At 38.3% G+C, this 24,201-nt stretch overlaps 1 protein-coding gene and 1 pseudogene across 2 annotated transcripts in view; both read right to left on the bottom strand.

Moving 5' to 3' along the window:
• Positions 1 to 24,201, bottom strand: part of SPRY3 (sprouty RTK signaling antagonist 3) — a 161,232-nt gene that overhangs the window by 32,592 nt on the left and 104,439 nt on the right. The gene's annotated exons all lie outside the window — the stretch shown is intronic.
• On the bottom strand, positions 665 to 1,576 carry LOC102133155 (60S ribosome subunit biogenesis protein NIP7 homolog pseudogene; annotated as a pseudogene).

The following is a 24,201-nucleotide window of genomic DNA, read 5'->3' as shown; positions in this document are numbered from 1 at the left end:
TCATCCAAGAAAAATACTGAGAAAACAGCTTGTAAAAATTTATTTATTTATTTTTGAGACGGAGTCTCACTCTTTCGCCCAGGCTAGATTGCAATGGCACGATCTTGGCTCACTGCAACCTCTGCTTCCCTGGTTCAAGCCATTCTCCTGCCTCAGCCTCCCAAGTAACTAGGACCACAGCCATGTGCCACCACACCTGGCTAATTTTTTTATTTTTAGTAGAGATGGGGTTTCACCATGTTGGCCAGGCTGGTCTCAAACTCCTGACCTCAAGTGATCTACCTGCCTTGGCCTCCCAAAGTGCTGGGATTACAGGCGTGAGTCACTGTGCCCAGCCTACAATCATGATTTCTAATTCCAAAAATCAGAATTTCTAATTCTCAGGTAGATGGCCAAAGCTACTTTTTTAAGTTTCATGTCTTTTTAAAGAGAAGAAAGTGAACTTTATTAAAGCTGAATGACTCACTCAAGGCCATATAGCTGGTAGATGGCAGAAGTGGGGTTTGAATCTGTTTTTCTTCCATACCACACACCAATTACTGTATAGAAAAATAGCTGAATTGCTCTTATTATTTTAGACAAATTTCATTTTTAAAACCCCACATGTGGTTTATTATTCTGTTATGGAAATGACTAACTTGCATATTAATAAAAAAGACAATCCCTGTGTTCTTATCATGAGTTTAGAAAAAAAAGTGTTATCACAGATAACAATAAGCTATTCTTGTTCCTAGTTCCAATGATTTTGAACCTATTTCTCAGAACAAGAAGCCCTCTGATTCAAATATGAAACAGAGTATTCTATTTCATCACAAACACAAAGATCTGAAACCCCATTTTTGAGCCATCTCTGTATACAATAAGAATCCAGCCTGCATTTGTCAATAATAGAGAGTACAGTAAATAAGAAGTCCCTGAAGAGGTCAGAGTGTTGACAAAATTCAACATGATGGTGGAGTCCACACAAACACAGGAAACAAAGCTGGCCCTTCCATACAGCCGCCTGTCCTTGCAATGACTTCGTTTTAAGTCAACCTCTCTTCATGCCGCACATATTCCCCAATGTCTCCCTGATGAAATACCACAATCGCCATGGGGTCTACTTTTCTGCAGTCTTGTGTAGATTTTGCTGCCACCCCAAAATGCAAAGGGATGTCTGCCATGGAGTACACCACCATGCCCTGGTACTGAGAAGTATTTTCAGTGGTTCGACCCAGACCACATTTCAACACATGGTTCCCACACAGGAACGACTGCTCTGCACCAGGCTTTATCCACACTTTATACTTGGCATAAGGTGCAAGGTAATCCAGGGCTGTGACGTGCAACCAAAACTTGTGGGTCTTAGTGACTTTTCCAAAGCAGGACCCCAGCGACACCAGCTTGTCCCCAGAGATATTAGCGGCCAACTTCATAATCTTTTCACTCACATAGTACACCCGGTCGTTGTGCAGATGGAAACAGTAGGTGCCATCGGGCTGGTCCACTAGCAGCTGAAGATTCTCCCCGATGTATTTCGCGATCTTCTCAAACATGACACGGGTCTCTTCTTCAGTCAAAGGCCGCATTTTCTCCCTGGGTTGGAACAACGGATCCTCCTATCTCTTAATATAATATAAATATATAAATGGAATTATTTAAAATTGTCCGTTTATGTCTAGCTTCTTAGCATAATGTTTTCAAGGTTCATTCATGTTGATGTATCATGATTTTATTCCTTTTTTATTTTTCAAGTTATCAACACTTATTTACATACTTGATAAATTTGTTGGAATTTTTAATTGTTTTATGTTCCAGGAGGAGTATATTTGCCTCATTTCAGGAACTATGTGTACATTCGTTTGTTGAGGATTATTTGGTGTTTAAAATTTACCCCCCAAAATATACTGAATTGCACAAAAAGAAAAGTTCTTTATAACTTTCTGGTTTGCTCAAAAACTCTCAGGTCTTTACATTTCTAAGGCATTTTTATACGTAGATTTTACCCTCACAGTGTTACTAAGAAAGCAGGTGCTGCCATCCCTATTTCAAACATAAAGAAACTGTGACCCAGGAAGAACAAGTAACATGCCCAGGTTGTCCACGTATCTCCATGCTTTATCTGGTATTAAGTCCAGGGGCCCTTATTCAGCATCATTTATACCTCTAGTCTAACAGAAGCTCTTGGAGGAGGGACACTTGGCATGACCATGTGCACATCCCCAGAACTAATTCAGAGTACTGCCATGGGGAGCCAATTCCCCTAGATCTCTGACACACTGGTTAGGCTTGCTGTGTCTCAGGCCATGTCTGTGATTTTATTAAGGATTTTTGCATCGAGGTTCATCAGGGATATTGGCCTGAAGTTTTCTTTTTTTGTTGTATCTCTGCCAGGTTTTGGTTATCAGCATGATACTGGCCTCATAAAATGAGTTGGGGAGGAGTCCCTCCTTTTCAATTGTTTGGAATAGTTTCAGAAGAAAATGGTACCAGCTCCTCTTTGTACCTCTGGTAGAATTCAGCTGTAAATCCATCTGGTCCAGGGCTTTTTTTCATTGGCAGGCTATTTAATGCTGCCTCAATTTCAGAACTTGTTATTGGTCTAATCAGGGATTCAGCTTCTTCCTGGTTTAGACTTGGGAGGGTGTATGTGTCCAGGGATTTATCCATTTCTTCTAGGTTTTCTAGTTTATTTGCACAGAGGTGTTCATAGCATTCTCCAATGGTTGTTTGTATTTCTGTGGGGTCAGCGGTGATATCCCCCTTACCATTTCTGATTGTGTCTATTTGATTCTTCTCTCTTTTCTTCTTTATTAGTCTAGCTAGCAGTCTATTTTATTAATTTTTTCAAAAAAACAGCTCCTGGTTTTGTTGATTTTTGGAGGGTTTTTGTGTCTGTATCTCCTTCAATTCTGCTCTGATGTTGGTTATTTCTTGTCTTCTGCTAGCTTTGGGGTTCTTTTAATTCTTTTAGTTGTGATGTTAGCTTGCTGATTTGAGATCTTTCTAGCTTTTTGATGTGGGCATTTAATGCTATGAATATCCCTCTTAACACTGCTTTAGCTGTGTCCCAGGGATTCTGGCACATTGCCTCTTTGTTCTCATTAGTTTCGAAGAACATCTTGATTTCCACCTTAATTTCATTATTTACTCAGGAGTCATTCAGGAGCAGGTTGTTCAATTTCCATGTGGATGTGTGATTTTGAGTGAGTTTCTTAATCTTGAGGTCCAATTTGATTGTGCTGTGGTCTGAGAGACTGTTACGATTTCAGCTCTTGTGCATTTGCTGAGGAGTGTTTTACTTACAATTATGTGATCAATTTTAGAGTAAGTGCCACGTGGCATTGAAAGGAATGCATATTCTATTGTTTTTGGGTGGAGAGTTCAGTAGATATCTATCAGGTCTGCTTGATTCAGAGCAGGGTTCAGGTCCTGTATATCTTTCTTAATTTTCCATTTTAATGATCTGTCTAATATTGACAGTGGAGTGATAAAGTCTCCTAGTATTATTGTGTGGGAGTCTTAGTCTCTTTATAGGTCTCTAAGAACTTGCTTTATGAATCTGGGTGCTTCTGTATTGGGCACATATATATTTAGGATAGTTAGCTCTTCTTGTTGAATTGAACTCTACCATTATGCAATGCCCTTTTTTGTCTTTTTTGATCTTTGTTGATCTAAAATCTGTTTTGTCAGACACCATAATTGTGACCCCTGCTTTTTTCTGCTTTCCATTTGCTTGGTAAATTTTCCTCCATCCCTTTATTTTGTGCCTACATGTGTCTTTGCACATGAGATGGGTCTCTTGAAGATAGCATACTGATGGGTCTTCACTCTTTATCCAGCTTGCCATTTGATGTCTTTTAATTGGGGCATTTAGCTAATTTACATTTAAGGTTAATATTGTTATGTGTAAATTTGATCCTGTCATCATGATGCTAGCTGGTTATTTTGCAGACTTGTTGATGTGGTTACTTCATAGTGTCACTGGTCTCTGTACTTCAGTGTGTCTTAGTAGTGGCTGGCAAAGATTTTTCCTTTCAATATTTAGTGCTTCCTTCAGGAGCTCCTGCAAGGGAGGCCTGGTGGTGATAGATTCCCTCAGCATTTGTTTTTCTGAAAAGGATCTTATTTCTCTTTTGCTTATGAAGCTCAGTTTGGCCAGATGTTCTGGGTTGGAAACTCTTTTTTTAAGAATGTTGAATACTGGCTCCCAATCTCTTCTGGCTTGTAGGGTTTCTGCTGAGAGGCCTGCTGTTAGTCTGATGAGCTTCCCTTTGTAGGTGACCTGGCCTTTCTCTCTGGCTGTCCTTTACATTTTTTCTCTCATTTCGACCTTGGAGAATCTGACAATTATATGTCTTGGGGTTGATCTTCTCATGGAGCATCTTACCAGGGTTCTCTGGATTTCCTGAATTTGAATGTTGGCCTGTCTTGCTAGGTTGGGGAATTTCTTCTGGATGATATCATGAAGTATGTTTTCCAACTTGTTTCTGTTCTCCCCATATCTTTCAGGTACCCCAATCAGTCGTAGGTTCAGTCTTTTTACATAATCCCATAGTTCTTGGAGGTTTTGTTTGTTCCCTTTCATTCCTTTTTCTCTTTTCTTGTCCACCTGTCTTGTTTCAGAAAAATAGCCTTCAAGCTCTGAGAGTCTTTCCTTTACTTGGTCTATTCTGCCATTGATACTTGTGATTGCTTTGTGATGTTCTCCTGCTGTGGTTTTTGGCTCCATTGGGTCATTTATGTTCCTCTCTTAACTGGCTATTCTGGTTATCAGTTCCTGTATCATTTTTTTCATGATTCTTAGCTTTTTTTGCACTGGGTTAAAACATGTTCCTTTAGCTTAGCAAAGTTCATTATTATCAGGGGAACCTGCCCCCAATATTTCAACGTAGGTTCTTTCTATTTTCCATAAGTGTTGGCCAGCTGAGAAATAAAAAGAAAGAGTACAAAGAGAAGAATTTTACAGCTGGGCCTCCGGGAGTGACATCACATATTGGTAGGACTGTGATACCCACCTGAGCCGCAAAACCAGCAGATTTTTATTAAGGGTTTCAAAAGGGGAGGGGGTGTGTGAATGGTGAGTAGGTCACAAAGATCATATGATTCAAAGGGCAAAAAAGAGAACAAAGATCACATCCTTCCAAGGAAACAGGACAAAAGGCAAAACAGAACTACTGATAAGGGTCTATGTTCAGCTGTGCATGTATTGTCTTGATAAATATCTTAAACAACAGAAAACAGGGTTCAAGAGGAGAGAACCGGTCTGACCTCAAATTTACCAGGGTGGGGTTTTTCCCCACCCTAGTAAGCCTGAGGATACTGCAGGAGACCAGGGCGTATTTCAGTCCTTATCTCAACCACAGAAGACAGACACTCCCAGAGTGGCTGTTTATAGACCTCCCCCGCAGGAATGCATTCCTTTCCCAGGGTCTTAATTATTAATATTGCTTGCTAGGAAAATAATTTAGTGATATCTTCCCTACTTGCACGTCCATTTATAGGCTCTCTGCAAGAAGAAAAATATGGCTCTATTCTGCCCAACCCTGCAGGCAGTCAGATGGTTGTCTTCCCTTGTTCCCTAAAATCGCTGTTATTCTGTTCTTTTTCAAGGTGCACTGATTTCATATTGTTAAAACACACGTTTTACAATCAATTAATACAGTTAACACAATAGTGGTCCTGAGGTGATGTACGTCCTCAGCTTGTGAAGATAACAAGATTAAGAGATTAAAGTAAAACAGGTGTAAGAAATTATAAAAGTATTAATTTTGGGAACTGATATATGTCCATATTAAAATGAAATCTTTGTAATTTATGTTCTTCTGCTGTGGCTCCAGCCGGTCCCTCCATTCGGGGTCCCTGACTTCCTGCAACACATTATTACTCACCTTATGAAGCCCACTTCTGTCAATCTAGCCATCTCAGCCTTGGCCCAGTTCTGTGCCCTTGATGGAAAGGTGCTGTGGTCATTTGGAGGAGAAGAGACACTGTGGCATTTTGAGTTTTCAGTGTTTTTGCACTGATTCTTTCTCATCTTTGTGGGTTCATCTTTGATCCTTGAGGTTGCTAACCTTTGAATACGGGTTTTTGTGGGGTCTTTTGTTGTTGTTGCTGTTGCTTCCTGTTTGTTTGTTTATCTTTTAACAGTCAGGCCACTCTTCCACAGACTGCTGCAGTTTGCTGGGGGTCCACTCCAGGCCCTAGTCACCTTGGTCCCTCCCTCACCTGGATATATCACCAGTGAAGGCTGCAAAACAGAAAAGATGGCAGCTGGCTCCTTCTTCTGAAAGCTCCGTCCCAGTGGTCACCAATCTGATGCTGGTCTGAACACTCCTCTAGGAGGTGTCTGGAGACCCCTGTTGGGAGGTCTCACCCAGTCAGGAGGAATGGGATCAGGGGCCAACTTAAAGAAGCAGTCTGGCTGCCCTTTGACTAAGCAAATGTGCTGCACTAGGGGGAACCCCACCACCTTGTCCAAACCACCCAGACTCTCCAGAGCCAGCAGGCTGGAAATGCTGTCAGCTGAACTGCAGAGACAGTGGTTGCCCCTCCCCCTGGGGGCTCCATCTCAGGGAGATCAGAGTTATGTCCATATAACCCTGGCCAGAATTGTTGAAATTCCCACAGGGAGTCCCTCCCCCCACACCTCAGTGAGGAGAGATGGGTTGGGATTCCACTTAAAGAAGCAGTCTGGCCATGATCTGGCATAGCAGCAGCTGTGCTTCCTTGTGGAGAACTCCTGCCGGTCTGGACCACCTGGACTCTCTGGAGCCAGCAGGCTAGAATGGCTGACTTGAACCACAGAGATGGCATCTGCCCCTCCCCCCAGGAACTCAGTCCATCTCAGGCAGTCTCCAGCCTGCTGCCTCTGGCCAGCTGGAATTCTAACCCAGTGGGTTGTAACTTGTGAGGTGCCATGGAAGTGGGGCCCATAGAACAATGCCAGTTGGCTCCCTTTATTCAACCCCCTTCCTAGGGGAATGTACAAATGATATCCCACCTCAACTGGAATTTCCAGGGGTGGAGTATGCAAAGCTCCTGTGTCTCCATGTGTGCCTGATCAGCTACTTTGCTGAGACTCTATACAACCCTGTGCTTCAGACCCAAGGCCCTGGTGGTGTGGGTTCACGAGGGGATCTCCTGATCTGCAGGTTGCAAAGATCTGTGGGAAAAGCGTGGTTTCTCAGGAAGGGTTGCACAATCACTCACCACCTCCCTTGGCTGGGGGTGGGGCTATCCTGGCTCTGTACCACTCCCGGGTAGGCCATCGCTCCACCCTGCTTTCCTTGCTGTCCACGGGTCAAGTCATCTGCCTAGTCAGTCCCAGTATGAGAACCTGGATACCTCAGTTGAAGGTGCAGAATTCACTCACCATTTTCATTCCTCTCCATGAAAGCTATGGACTGAATGAAGCTGCTTCTAATCTACCATCTTAGTCTGTCCTATTTGTTTTCTTTAGTTCAATGTCTGTTCATGTTTTTGACCATTTTCTAATTGGATTGTTTGATTTTTTTTTTTTTACTGCTGAGTTCTGAGCACACTTTATATATATTGTGGAAACATATTCTCTGTTGCAGTTGTGAGTTGCAAGCATTTTTTTCCCCAATCTGCACCTTGTTTTTTCATCCTCTTAACATCTTTTCCCAGTGCATTTTTTTCATTTTGATAAAGTCTAATTTAGCAATTGTTTTCTTTTAAAGATTTGTGCTTTTGGTCTCAGGCATAAGAACTCTTTATCCACCTGTAGTTCCCAAAGATTTTATCCTATGTTTACTTCCAAAAATGTTTTACAGTTTACATTTAAATCCATGATCTATTTTGCATGGATTTTTGTACAAGGTGTGAGAATTAGGTCCTAATTATTTTTAAAAGGTGAATGCATTCAAATATACTCGGGTAACTCAAATTTAATTAAAAATAGAAATCAGGGGTGGTAATAATGTAAGGTTAAATACACTCTTATATTCCCACATTCCAATTCATACTCCATTTTGAAGGTATAGAATCTTCCTAAAGTACAATTCATATTGTATCACTCACTTGCTTAAATTCTTTCAATACCTCCTCACTTACCTTAGGATAAATTCTAAACTCCTTACTATGAGCAAAAGGCTTCACATGATTTGGGTCCTCTCCAGTCTTATTTTTGCGTCCCTGCTCTCTATCCCCCAGTCACATTCACAATCCAGCCACAGTGAACTTCAGTTTCCTAACTATCACATCCAGGTCTTCAAACATGTTTGGAACATTTTTTATTCATTCTTTACTTGGTTAGCTCCTATTTATCCTTTAGGTCTCAGCTTGATCATAACTTCTTCCTAGAAAGCCTTCCCTAACTCCCCATCTGCGTTATATTGCCCTTTCTATGTTCTTACATAGTACTCTGTATGATCCTCATTACAGCATTTTTTTCATTGTATTACAGTTGTCTGTTTACTTGTCTGCATCTTACCTCTAGATTATGAGTCTCATAATGACAAGGATTGTTCTATTGTGCTCACCATTGTTTCACAGATAACTAACATGCCACCTGAATCATATTGATGTGCAACAAATATTTGCTAGCAAAGACATGGAATCAATCTAGATGCCTATCAGTGGTGGATTGGATAAGAAAATGTGGTACATATGCTCCATGGAATACTGTGTAGCCATGAAAAAGAATGAAATCATGCCTTTTGCAGCAACATGGATGCAGCTGGAAGCCATCATACTAAGCAAATTAATGCAGGAACAGAAAACCAAATACTGCATATTCTCACTTCCAAGTGGGAGTTAAGCCTTGGGTGCACATGGACATAAAGATGGCAACAATAGATACTGGAGGCCCCAAAAGAGGGGAGGGAGAAAGGGGATAAGTGCTGAAAAATAACCTATTGGGTACTATCCTCATTATCTGAGTGACAGGATCATTCATACCCCAAATCTCAGTGTCACTCAATATACTCATGTAACAAATGTACACTGAATCTAAAATTACAGTTGTAATTATTACAGATAAAATAATAAAACATTTTCTTATAGACCAAAAAACACACACAAGTATTCGTTGAATAAATACAATGGACATAGAATATTTAAATAATGTAATCAACAATGTTGACGCTACACTTAGCATATTGTTAGAAATAGTTTTTAAATATCTATAAAAAGGTTATAGAATTCATTGTATAATGTACTACGAAGAAAATTCAAATTAAAAAAAATAAGAAACAGAGGACAAGTTGACCGTAATATAATTAAAATACAATTAAAATAAAAATTAAGTAAACAAAATGCAAACACTTAGAAATTTTTAAACTTCACCTTAAATATATTGGGCAGAGACAATTCTTAAAATGCAGTAACTCTTAAGAAATCTTAAAAATTAAACTAAATTGACTTTGGGTTTTGGTCTGACATGTAAAGAGCTTGGAAGTCATTCTCTTATCTTCACAATAAGAAAAAAGCTGGAAAACTAAAAATCAACAACTCTTCTTAGATCCATCAAAGAATCGACCTCACAGGACAAGCCATTGCCATAAAAACTGGAGACACATATAGGTAGATACAGAGAATCACAGCTTACTTGTAACAGAAACCACACTAAAGCCAGCATGGGATAGAAATACTTAAAGGGAAACTGGCTAATTATTGGAGACTGAGTGCAGAGCAGCTTGAGAGATAAAAACTCCTGAAGGCCCAGCCTTAGGGGAACTCCCCAAACTTTTGTGAATTTTACCTACAGGATCCCCACCAGGTTCTCAGGGTGAAGGCTGAAGAAAAACCCCTTATGCTTCTGGCAAGGGGAGAGGGAAAGTAACCACTTTGAAATACACCCAAAGTGTTCTAGTCTCCTTAACAAATTCTTGCCCTCAAGAGAGACTACTTTACAGAGCCTAACCAATGTGGATTTTATCAGAACAACTTGAGGAAAGGGAAATACCCAACTCCAGACTTCTCTAGCCTTCCAGTTGGAGAAGAGAAATACCCAGTTCTACTCTGAAGCACTCGGGAAGGTCACAGCCCAGAGGCACAGACTCACTAAAAGACAGACATCATTAGAGAACTATAGAATGCTTTTCTTCCTTCTACCTTACCAATACATCAGTCTAACTCCTGTATAATAACTGAAAACAACTGAAATAGCTGAAAACAACTGCAAGTATCAGACTCTATTTAAAAAGAAGTCTCTAGGAAAACTCACAGAGACAAAAACAAGGATACTAGAGGAAGTTTAGCCCCGATGCCTACAGCTACAGCAAACAGTAAACAACCCTAACTCATAGATAGATGAACATAAAACCTCACATAAAGACCTATTTACCTCAGTTCCTTTGACCTTTTATTATGTCCATTTTACAACAATTACAAGACATGCTAAAAGACAAAACAAACAAACAAACAAACCCAAAACCAAAGAACAAAAAAACAACCAGTCTGAAGAGACAAGGCAAGCATCAGAACCAGACTTGGATGCAGCAGAAATTTAGGAATTACAAGACAAGAAATTTAAAATAGCTATAACTAATATGTTAAGGGCTGTAATGGAAAAAGTGAACAACATTCAAAAATAGACAGATAATACAAGCAGATAGATGAAAATTCTAAGAAAGAATCAAAAGCAAATAAGCAAATGCTAGAAACAAAAAACACTATTACATACATAATGTCTTTGATGGGCTCACCAGTAGACTAGACATGGTTCAGGAAAAAAATCAGTGAAACTGAAGATATGGTAATATTAGCTTACCAAGCTGATAATCGAAGAGAAAAATTACTGAAAAAATAGAATATTCAAGAACTGTGTGACAACTACAGAAGATGTAATGTACATGTAATAGGAATCCCAGAAGAAGAAAGAGAGAAAGAAACAAAAGAAATATTTGAAATAATAATGGCTGAGGGGGGCGGAGCAAGATGGCCGAATAGGAACAGCTCCAGTGTCCAACTCCCAGTGCAAGCGACACAGAAGACCGGTGATTTCTGCATTTTCAACTGAGGTACTGGGTTCATCTCACTAGGGAGTGCAGGACAATCGGTGCTGGTCAGCTGCTGCAGCCAGACCAGCGAGAGCTGAAGCAGGGCGAGGCATCGCCTCACCTGGGAAGCGCAAGGGGAAAGGGAATCCCTTTTCCTAGCCAGGGGAACTGAGACACACAACACCTGGAAAATCGGGTAACTCCCACCCCAATACTGTGCTTTAAGCAAACAGGCACACCACGGGTTTATATCCCACACCTGGCCGGGAGGGTCCCATGCCCACGGAGCCTCCCTCATTGCTAGCACAGCAGTCTGCAATCTCGCTGCAAGGCAGCAGCGAGGCTGGGGGAGGGGTGCCCGCCATTGCTGAGGCTTAAGTAGGTAAACAAAGCCACTGGGAAGCTCGAACTGGGTGGAGCTCACAGCAGCTCAAGGAAACCTGCCTGTCTCTGTAGACTCCACCTCTGGGGACAGGGCACAGTAAACAACAAAAGCAGCAGAAACCTCTGCAGACGCAAACGACTCTGTCTGACAGCTTTGAAGAGAGCAGTGGATCTCCCAACACGGAGGTTGAGATCTGAGAAGGGACAGACTCCCTGCTCAAGTGGGTCCCTGACCCCTGAGTAGCCTAACTGGGAGACATTCCCCACTAAGGGCAGTCTGACACCCCACACCTCACAGGCTGGAGTACACCTCTGAGAGGAAGCCTCCAAAGCAAGAATCAGACAGGTACACTCGCTGTTCAGCAATATTCTATCTTCTGCAGCCTGTGCTGCTGATACCCAGGCAAACAGGGTCTGGAGTGGACCTCAAGCAATCTCCAACAGACCTACAGCTGAGGGTCCTGACTGTTAGAAGGAAAACTATCAAACAGGAAGGACACCTACACCAAAACCCCATCAGTACGTCACCATCATCATCAAAGACCAGAGGCAGATAAAACCACAAAGATGGGGAAAAAGCAGGGCAGAAAAGCTCGAAATTCAAAAAATAAGAGCACATCTCCCCCGGCAAAGGAGCGCAGCTCATCGCCAGCAACGGATCAAAGCTGGACGGAGAATGACTTTGACGAGATGAGAGAAGAAGCCTTCAGTCCATCAAACTTCTCAGAGCTAAAGGAGGAATTACGTACCCAGCGCAAAGAAACTAAAAATCTTGAAAAAAAAGTGGAAGAATTGATGGCTAGAGTAATTAATGCAGAGAAGGTCATAAACGAAATGAAAGAGATGAAAACCATGACACGAGAAATACATGACAAATGCACAAGCTTCAGTAACCGACTCGATCAACTGGAAGAAAGAGTATCAGCGATTGAGAATCAAATGAATGAAATGAAGCAAGAAGAGAAACCAAAAGAAAAAAGAAGAAAAAGAAATGAACAAAGCCTGCAAGAAGTATGGGATTATGTAAAAAGACCAAATCTACGTCTGAAATTGGGGTGCCTGAAAGTGAGGGGGAAAATGGAACCAAGTTGGAAAACACTCTTCAGGATATCATCCAGGAGAACTTCCCCATCCTAGTAGGGCAGGCCAACATTCAAATCCAGGAAATACAGAGAAAGCCACAAAGATACTCCTCGAGAAGAGCAACTCCAATACACATAATTGTCAGATTCACCAAAGTTGAAATGAAGGAAAAAAACTTAAGGGCAGCCAGAGAGAAAGGTCGGGTTACCCACAAAGGGAAGCCCATCAGACTAACAGCAGATCTCTCGGCAGAAACTCTCCAAGCCAGAAGAGAGTGGGGGCCAATATTCAACATTCTTAAAGAAAAGAATTTTAAACCCAGAATTTCATATCCAGCCAAACAAAGTTTCATAAGTGAAGGAGAAATAAAATCCTTTATGGATAAGCAAATGCTTAGAGATTTTGTCACCACTAGGCCTGCCTTACAAGAGACCCTGAAGGAAGCACTAAACATGGAAAGGAACAACTGGTACCAGCCATTGCAAAAACATGCCAAAATGTAAAGACCATTTAGGCTAGGAAGAAACTGCATCAACTAACGAGCAAAATAACCAGTTAATATCATAATGGCAGGTTCAAGTTCACACATAACAATATTAACCTTAAATGTAAATGGACTAAATGCTCCAATTAAAAGACACAGACTGGCAAACTGGATAAAGAGTCAAGACCCATCAGTCTGCTGTATTCAGGAGACCCATCTCACATGCAGAGACATATATAGGCTCAAAATAAAGGGATGGAGGAAGATTTACCAAGCAAATGGAGAACAAAAAAAAAAGCAGGGGTTGCAATACTAGTCTCTGATAAAACAGACTTTAAACCATCAAAGATCAAAAGAGACAAAGAAGGCCATTACATAACGGTAAAAGGATCAATTCAACAGGAAGAGCTAACTATCCTAAATATATATGCACCCAATACAGGAGCACCCAGATTCATAAAGCAAGTCCTTAGAGACTTACAAAGAGACTTAGACTCCCATACAATAATAATGGGAGACTTCAACACTCCACTGTCAACATTAGACAGATCAACGAGACAGAAAGTTAACAAGGATATCCAGGAATTGAATTCATCTCTGCAGCAAGCACACCTAATAGACATCTATAGAACTCTCCACCCCAAATCAACAGAATATACATTCTTCTCAGCACCACATCGCACGTACTCCAAAATTGACCACATAATTGGAAGTAAAGCACTCCTCAGCAAATGTACAAGAACAGAAATTATAACAAACTGTCTCTCAGACCACAGTGCAATCAAACTAGAACTCAGGACTAAGAAACTCAATCAAAACCGCTCAACTACAAGGAAACTGAACAACCTGCTCCTGAATGACTACTGGGTACATAACGAAATGAAGGCAGAAATAAAGATGTTCTTTGAAACCAATGAGAACAAAGATACAACATACCAGAATCTCTGGGACACAATTAAAGCAGTGTGTAGAGGGAAATTTATAGCGCTAAATGCCCACAAGAGAAAGCAGGAAAGATCTAAAATTGACACTCTAACATCACAATTAAAAGAACTAGAGAAGCAAGAGCAAACGCATTCAAAAGCTAGCAGAAGGCAAGAAATAACTAAGATCAGAGCAGAACTGAAGGAGATAGAGACACAAAAAACCCTCCAAAAAATCAATGAATCCAGGAGTTGGTTTTTTGAAAAATTCAACAAAATTGACAGAACGCTAGCAAGACTAATAAAAAAGAGAAAGAATCAAATAGACGCAATTAAAAATGATAAAGGGGATATCACCACCGACCCCACAGAAATACAAACTACCATCAGAGAATACTCTAAACACCTCTATGCAAATAAACTGGAAAATCTAGAAGAAATGGATAATTTCCTGGACACTTACACTCTTCCAAGACTAAACCAGGAAGAAGTTGAATCCCTGAATAGACCAACAGCAGGCTCTGAAATTGAGGCAATAATTAATAGCCTACCAACCAAAAAAATCCAGGACCAGATGGATTCACAGCTGAATTCTACCAGAGGTACAAGGAGGAGCTGGTACCATTCCTTCTGAAACTATTCCAATCAATAGAAAAAGAGGGAATCCTCCCTAACTCATTTTATGAGGCCAACATCATCCTGATACCAAAGCCTGGCAGAGACACAACAAAAAAAGAGAATTTTAGACCAATATCCCTGATGAACATCGATGCAAAAATCCTCAATAAAATACTGGCAAACTGGATTCAGCAGCACATCAAAAAGCTTATCCACCATGATCAAGTGGGCTTCATCCCTGGGATGCAAGGCTGGTTCAACATTCACAAATCAATAAACATAATCCAGAATATAAACAGCACCAAAGACAAGAACAACACGATTATCTCAATAGATGCAGAAAAGGCTTTTGACAAAATTCAACAGCCCTTCATGCTAAAAACGCTCAAAAAATTCGGTATTGATGGAACGTACCTCAAAATAATAAGAGGTATTTATGACAAACCCACAGCCAATATCATACTGAATGGGCAAAAACTGGAAACATTCCCTTTGAAAACTGGCACAAGACAGGGATGCCCTCTCTCACCACTCCTATTCAACATAGTTTTGGAAGTTCTGGCTAGGGCAATCAGGCAAGAGAAAGAAATCAAGGGTATTCAGTTAGGAAAAGAAGAAGTCAAATTGTCCCTCTTTGCAGATGACATGATTGTATATTTAGAAAACCCCCTTGTCTCAGCCCAAAATCTCCTTAAGCTGATAAGCAACTTCAGCAAAGTCTCAGGATACAAAATTAATGTGCAAAAATCACAAGCATTCTTATACACCAGTAACAGACAAACAGAGAGCCAAATCAGGAATGAACTTCCATTCACAATTGCTTCAAAGAGAATAAAATACCTAGGAATCCAACTTACAAGGGATGTAAAGGACCTCTTCAAGGAGAACTACAAACCACTGCTCAGTGAAATCAAAGAGGACACAAACAAATGGAAGAACATACCATGCTCATGGATAGGAAGAATGAATATCGTGAAAATGGCCATACTGCCCAAGGTAATTTATAGATTCAATGCCATCCCCATCAAGCTACCAATGAGTTTCTTCACAGAATTGGAAAAACTGCTTTAAAGTTCATATGGAACCAAAAAAGAGCCCGCATCTCCAAGACAATCCTAAGTCAAAAGAACAAAGCTGGAGGCATCACGCTACCTGACTTCAAACTATACTACAAGGCTACAGTAACCAAAACAGCATGGTACTGGTACCAAAACAGAGATATAGACCAATGGAACAGAACAGAGGCCTCAGAAATAATACCACACATCTACAGCCATCTGATCTTTGACAAACCTGAGAGAAACAAGAAATGGGGAAAGGATTCCCTGTTTAATAAATGGTGCTGGGAAAATTGGCTAGCCATAAGTAGAAAGCTGAAACTGGATCCTTTCCTTACTCCTTATACGAAAATTAATTCAAGATGGATTAGAGACTTAAATGTTAGACCTAATACCATAAAAATCCTAGAGGAAAACCTAGGTAGTGCCATTCAGGACATAGGCATGGGCAAAGACTTCATGTCTAAAACACCAAAAGCAACAGCAGCAAAAGCCAAAATTGACAAATGGGATTTCATTAAACTAAAGAGCTTCTGCACAGCAAAAGAAACTACCATCAGAGTGAACAGGCAACCTACAGAATGGGAGAAAATTTTTGCAATCTACTCATCTGACAAAGGGCTAATATCCAGAACCTACAAAGAACTCAAACAAATTTACAAGAAAAAAACAAACAACCCCATCAAAAAGTGGGCAAAGGATATGAACAGACATTTCTCAAAAGAAGACATTCATACAGCCAACAGACACATGAAAAAATGCTCATCATCACTGGCCATCAGAGAAATGCAAATCAAAACCACAATGAGATACCATCTCACACCAGTTAGAATGGCAATCATTAAAAAGTCAGGAAACAACAGGTGCTGGAGAGGATGTGGAGAAATAGGAACACTTTTACACTGTTGGTGGGATTGTAAACTAGTTCGACCATTATGGAAAACAGTATGGCGATTCCTCAAGGATCTAGAACTAGATGTACCATATGACCCAGCCATCCCATTACTGGGTATATACCCAAAGGATTATAAATCATGCTGCTATAAAGACACATGCACATGTATGTTTATTGCGGCACTATTCACAATAGCAAAGACTTGGAATCAACCCAAATGTCCATCAGTGACAGACTGGATTAAGAAAATGTGGCACATATACACCATGGAATACTATGCAGCCATAAAAAAGGGTGAGTTTGTGTCCTTTGTAGGGACATGGATGCAGCTGGAAACCATCATTCTCAGCAAACTATCACAAGAACACAAAACCAAACACCGCATGTTCTCACTCATAGGTGGGAACTGAGCAATGAGATCACTTGGACTCGGGAAGGGGAACATCACACACCGGGGCCTATCATGGGGAGGGGGGAGGGGGGAGGGATTGCAATGGGAGTTATACCTGATGTAAATGACGAGTTGATGGGTGCTGACGAGTTGATGGGTGCAGCACAGCAACATGGCACAAGTATACATATGTAACAAACCTTATGCATAACAAACGTTATGCACATGTACCCTAGAACTTAAAGTATAATAACAATAAACATAAATAAATAAATAAATACCTCATAAGAAAAAAAAAAGAATAATGTCAAAATCATTTCTGTATTTCCACACCACCTCTTATACATAAGTCTAATAAAGTTTTAACTCACAATAAAAAAAAAATAATGGCTGAGAATATTCCAAAATTATTAACAGATACCAAACCACAGATGCAAGGAAGCTCAGTGAATACCAAGCACGAGAAATAACAAAATAAACAAACAAAAAACTACACTTAAGCACATGATATTTAAACCACAGGAAAGCAAAGATAAAGAGAAAATCTTGAAGGAAACCAGAGGGGGAAAAACACCTTATCATTAGAAGAACAAGGGTAAGAATTACAGAAACTTATCAGATACCATGAAAGCAAGAAGAAAGTGGAATTAAGTATTTAAAGTGTTGAAAGAAAAAAAAAAAACAACACCAACCTAGAGTTCTATATCCAATTAAACTGTCCTTCAAAGTGAAGGAGAAATAAAGACTTTCTCATACAAACAAAAATTGAGGAAATGTGTCACCAGTAAGCTTGTCTTGCAAAAAATGTTAAAAGAAGGTCTTCTCCTTCAGGGAGAAGGAAGATGATATATGTCAGAAACATGGATCTGGATTACAAAGGAAAAGTGTTAAAAAACACATAAATAAAGGTAAAATAAAATATTTTATTTTTCTTATGTTTCAGTGGCCTACCAGGTAAAAGTTTGTTCAAAATAATAAGAGCAATGATATATTGGATATTGCTTATGAATAAGTGAAATGTATGACAGAAATGTTTAAGGGATGGGAGAGAGAAACCAGGAATATTTTTTATAAAGTACCTGCACTTTCGGTGAATCACTATGGTGTTATTTGAAAGTGGATTTAGATTAGTTGTAAATGCATACTGCAAACTCTAGTACAACCACTTAAAATGTTTCAAAAGAAACAAACAATATGCTAAGAGAAAAGAGAACACTGAATCATATAAAATGTTCCACTTAAACCAGGAAAGAAAAAAAAGAGTGGAAGATAGAAAAAGATAAAGAACCAGGGGAAAAAGAGAACAATTATAAAAAGGTACGTATTAATCAAACTATATCAATAATGACTTCAAATGTGAATGGTCTAAATACACCAGTTAAAACACAGATTATCAAGTGGATAAAAAACAAAGAACCAACTGATAGAACTACAAGAAATAATCCACTTTTATAGTTGGAAATTTCAGCATCCTTCTCTCAAAAATCAACAGATTCAGCAGGCAGAAAATCAGGATATAATTGGACTGAAAGCACTGCTAATTAACTGGACCTGATTGACATAGAATGTCAATTCTATAAATTCTATAAATGTGGAACATTAATCAAGATAAATCATATCTTGGGCTTTAAAACACACCTTAACAAATTTAAAATAATTAAAATCATACAAAGTATTCTCTTAGACCACATTGGAATTAAACTAGTCATCAGTAACAGAAAAATAGGAAGAAAACCCCCAAAACATTTGGAGATTAAACAACATACATATAAATAACACATTGGTCAAAAACGAAATCTCAGAAAAGTTAAAAATTTTTTTAACTAAATGAGAATAAAAGTATAATTTATTGAAATTTTCAGAACGCAGCAAAAGCAGTGCTTAGAAGGCTGTTTATAGTATTTAATGGATATATAAGAAAGAAAGATATAAAATCAATAATATAAAATTTTACCTGAGGAAACTAGAAAAGAAAGACAAGTTAAGTCCAAATTAAGTAGAAGAAATAAAATAGTAAAATTAGGGCAGAAATCAAAGAAATTGAAAACAGGAAATTAAGAGAGAAAAGCAATGAAACCCAAATCTAGTTCTTTGAAAAGATCAATAAAATTAATAAATCTCTAGCCAGGCTAATCAAAAAAAAAAAAGAGAGAGAAGATAGAAATTATTAATACAGGCATACTTCATTTTATCGTGCCTTGAATTAATGTGCTTTGCAGATTTTTTTTTTCAAATTGAAGGTTTGTGGACACTCTGCACCATTTTTCTAACAGCATGTACTCACTTCTTGTCTCAGTGTCACATTTTGGTAATTCTTACAATATTTCAAACTTTTTCATTACTATTATATTTGTTATGGTGATCTATAATCAATTATCTTTGACGTTACTATTACAGTTCTTTCAGGGTGCCACATACTGCAGCAAAGTTAACTGATCAATATACATACATATATATTTTTATTCAGCATATATATGTATATGTATATATATCAGCATATATATGTATATATATACACATACCCACCTACTATGTGTATATATATTGTGTGTGTGTGTGTGTATATATATATATAGGGTATATGGGATATTTTGATGATACAGACATACAATGTGTAATAATTACATCAGGGTAAATGAGATATCCATAATCTCAAGCATTTATCCTTTGTGTTACAAACAATCCAAACATACTCTTTTAGTTATTTTAAAACATACAACTAAATTATTATTAAATATAGTCACCCTGTTGTACTATCAAATACTGGAACATTCATTCTTTTTACTTTTTTGTACCCACTAACCATTCCCCTTCTCTCTCCCCACTACACTTTCAGTCTCTGGTAACCATCATTCTGCTCTCTGTCTCCATTGAGCCCAGTTGTTTCAATTTTTAGCTCCCATGACTAAGTGAAAATAAAAAATGAAAGCAAAGATTGTCCTTCTGTGCCTGGCTTATTTCACTCAACACAATGACCTCCAGTGCCATCCACGTTGTTGCAAATGACAGGATCTCATATTTTATATGGCTGAACAGTGCTCAAGTGTGTATATGAACCGCATTTTCTTTATTCATTCATCTGTTGATAAACATTTTGGGTTCCTTCCAAATCTTGACTATTGTGAATAGTGCTGCAATAAACATGGGAGTGTAGATATCTCTTCAGTATACTGATTTCTTTTCCTTTGGGTATATACCCAACAGTGGGATTGCTGGATCATATGGTAACTATATTTTTAGATGTTTTGAGGAACCTCAAACTGATCTGCATAATGGTTGTATTAATTTATATTCCCACTGACAGTACGAGGCTTCCCTTTTCTCCACATACTTGGCACTATTTGTTATTTCTTGTCTTTTGTATAAAATCAATTTTAACTGGGCTGAGATATCTCATTGTAGTTTTGATTTGCATTTATCTAATGATCAATGAGGTTGAGCACCTTTTCATATGACTGCCATTTGTATCTCTTCCTTTCAGAAACATCTATTCAGGTCTTTTGCACATTTTTTAACCCTTTTCTTTTTTAGTAAAAGAAAAGTGCAGCTCACTACCAGCACTCATTTAATTTTACATAAACACACTCTTTGAGGCTGGAGCAAATCTGACTGATTTTCAATGTAAAAATAAAACATAAAAACTGTTCTTGGAGTTTTTTTCTAAACAGAACTAACATCAGAATCATCTAACTCATCAGAATCGTCTATTTCGGAAAACTCAGATTCTTCAAATGAATCCTCAGCCAAAAACTGTACAAGAACAATGATAATGTGACATCTAGGAAGCCTACATTTTCTAAGATTTGACATTTTTTATCAATTGAGATTTACTATATTTTGTAAATGGAAATACCATTACTAAAAACAGAATGCTATAAATAGAATGATGTGTTTTGTTTTCAAAGTCAATGTACTGGAGCAATGCAAAAATAATACTTATCTTACTTTCATTTCCTTGGTTAATACTTGCAAGCACTGTTGGCAAGTGTTCTTAAGGCCAATGGGAAAAGGGCTAATAAGATTGTTAGGTTTTTTCATATAGAGTTGTTAGAGCTCTTTATATATTCTGATTATTAATCTCTTGTCAGGTGGGTAGTTTGCAAATATTTTCTCCCATTCTGTGGGTTGTCTCTTCATTTTGTTGATTGTTTCCTTTGCTGTGCAGAAGCTTGTTAACTTGATGTGATCCTATTTGTCCAATTTTGCTTTGGTTTCCTGTGCTTGTGGGATACGACTTAAGAAATCTTTGTCCAGTCCAATTTCCTAGAAAGATTCCTCAATGTTTTCTTGTAGTAGTTTCATAGTTTGAGATATTATATTTAAGTCTTTAATCAATTTGGATTTTATTTTTGTACAAGACAAGAGATAGAGATTTAGTTTCATTCTGCATATAGATATCCAGTTTTCCCAGCATCATTTATTGAAGAGTTTGTCTTTTCCCTAATGTATGTTCTTGGCATCTTTGTCAAAAATGAGCTCATTATAGATGTATGAATTTGTTTCTGACTTTTCTATTTTGTTCCTTTGGTTTATGTATCTGCTTTTATGCCAGTATCATGCTGTTTTCTTTACTATAGCTCTGTAGTATAATTTGAAATCAGGTAACGTGATCCTCCAGTTTTGTTCTTTTGGCTCAGGATAGCTTTGGCTATTCTGGGTCTTTTGTGGTTCCACATAAATTTTAGAAATGTTTTTTTCTGTTTCTGTGAAGAATGTCATTGGTATTTTGATAGGGATTGCTATGAATCTGTAGATTGCTTTGGGTAGTATGGACATTTTTACAATATTGATTCTTCCAATCCATGGACATAGAATATCTTTTCTTTTTTTGTATGTCCTCTGCAATTTCTTTCATCAATATTTTATAGTTTTCATTGTAGAGATCTTTCACTTCCTTGGCTAAATCTCAGGTATTTGAATTTATTTGTAGCTATTGTAAATGGGATTATTCTCTTGATTTCTTTTTCAGATGGTTCACTGTTGGCATATAGTAATGCTACTGATTTTTGTATCTTGATTTTGTATCCTGCAATGTTACTGAATTTGTTTGATCAGTTCCAATAGGTTTCTGGTGGAGTCTTTAGGTTTTTCCAAATATAAGATCATATCATCTGCAAGCAAGGATAATTTAACTTCTTCCTTTCTAATTAGGAGGCCCTTTATTTCTTTCTCTTGTCTGATTGCTCTAGCTAGGACTTCTAATGCTATGTTAGTAACAGTGGTGTAAATAGGTATCCTCGTCATGTTCTGATCCCCATTCAGCATGATACTAGCTGTGGGTCTGTCATATATGTCTTTTATTATGTTGAGGTATGTTCCATCTATATACCCAGTTTTTAAAGGGATTTTATAATGAAGCAATGTCAAATTTTATCAAATGCTTTTTCAGCATCTATTGAAATGATCATATGATTTTTGTCCTCCATTCTGTTGATATGATGTATCGTATTGACCAATCTGTGTATGTTGAACCATCCTCGCATCCCTGGAATAAATCCCACTTGGTCATGATGAATGATCTTCTCAATGTGTTGTGCAACTCGGTTTGCTAATATTTTGTTGAGGATTTTTGCATCTATGTTCATCAGGGATGTTGGCCTGTAGTTTTCTTTTCTTGATGTGTCTCTGGCTTTGGTATCAGAGCAATATAGCCTCATAGAATGAGTCTGGAATTATTCCCTCCTCCTTTGTTTCTTGGAATAGTTTAAGTAGGATTGGTATTAGTTCTTCTTTAAATGTTTTTTAGATTTCAACAGTGAAGCCATTGGGTCTCAGGCATTTCTGTGTTGCTGGAAGACTTTGATCCTGTTACTTGCTACTGGTATGTTCGGGTTAAAATTTCTTCATGGTTCAATCTTAGTAGGTTGTATGTGTCCAGGAATTTATCTATTTATTCTAGATTTTCCAATTTATTGGCACATAGTTGTCCATAGTAGCCACTATTGATCCTTTGAATTTTTTGTGGTATTGGTTGTGATATTTCCTTTTTCATCTGATTTTACTTATTTTCATCTTCTATCTTTTTTTCTTAGTGAGTCTGTCTAAAGTTTTGTGAATTTTGTTTATCTTTTTAAAAACCCGACTTTTTCTTTTTTTTGTATTTTCTATTATTTTCTTCATTTAAATTTCATTTATTTTTGTTCTGATCTTTATTTTCTCTACTAACTTTTGGTTTGTTTTGCTCTTGCTTTTCTAGTTCTGTAAGAGGCATCATACAGTTATTTATTTGAAGATTTTATTCTTTTTTAACATAGGTGCTTATAGCTATAAACTTCACTCTTAGTGCTTTTGCTGTATCTCATAGGTTTTCATATGTTGTGTTCCCATTATCATTTGTTTCAAGAAATTTTTCAATTTTTTTCTTAATTTTTTCATTGACCCACTGTTCATTCAGGAGCATATCGTTTAATTTCCATGTATTTTTATAGTTTCCAGAATTCCTTTTGTTATTGATTTCTAGTTTTATTCCATTGTGGTCAGAAAAGATGCTTGATATTATTTCAAGTTTTTGAATATTTTAAGCCTTTTCTTGTTACACCAAAATATAATCTATCTTAGAGAATGATCCACGTGCTCAGGAAAAGAATGTGTATTCTGCAGCTGTTGAATCAAACGTTCTGTAAATATCTATTAGATTCATTTAGTTTATAGTACAGACTAAGTCTGAATTTCTTTGTTGATTTTTTGTTGGATATCTGTCCAATGCTAAAAGTGGGGTGTTGAAGTCTCCAGCTATTATTGTATTTGGGTCTCTCTCTTTAGCTCGAATAATATTTGCTTTATATATCTGGGTTTTCCAGTGTTGATTGTGTATATATTTAAAATTGTTATATCTTCTTGCAGAATTGACCCTATTTTCATTATGTAGTGTCTTTCTTTGTCTCTTCTTATAGCTGTTGTCTTGAAATCTAGTTTGTCTGTATATGTATAGCTACTTCTGTTAATTTTTTGGTTTCCATTGGCATAGAATATCCTTTTCCATTCCTTTACTTTTAACCTATGTGTGAGTTTAAAGGTGAAGTGTTTCAGTGGGTGCAGCCCACAGAGGGCATGTCGAAGCAGGGCAGAGCGTTGCCTCACCTGGGAAGCACAAGGGGTCGGGGGATTTCCCTTTCATAGCCAAGGGAAGCCATGACAGACCATACCTGGAAAAATGAAACACTTCCGCCCAACTACTGTGCTTTACCCACAGTCTTAGCAACTGGCAGACCAGGAGATTCTCTCCCATACCTGGCTTGGCAGGTTCCATGCCCATGGAGCCTTGCTCACTGCTAGTGCAGCAGTCTGAGATCAACCTGCGAGGCAGCAGCCTGGCGGGGGGAGGGGCATCTGCCATTGCTGAGGCTTGAGTAGGTAAACAAAGTGACTAGTAAGTTCGAACTGGGCAGAGCCCACTGTAGCTCAGCAAGGCCTACTGCCTAT

This window comes from Macaca fascicularis, chromosome X, assembly GCF_037993035.2.
Source record: "Macaca fascicularis isolate 582-1 chromosome X, T2T-MFA8v1.1".
Lineage (NCBI taxonomy): Eukaryota > Metazoa > Chordata > Mammalia > Primates > Cercopithecidae > Macaca > Macaca fascicularis.
This window is presented reverse-complemented; position numbering and strand designations above follow the sequence as displayed.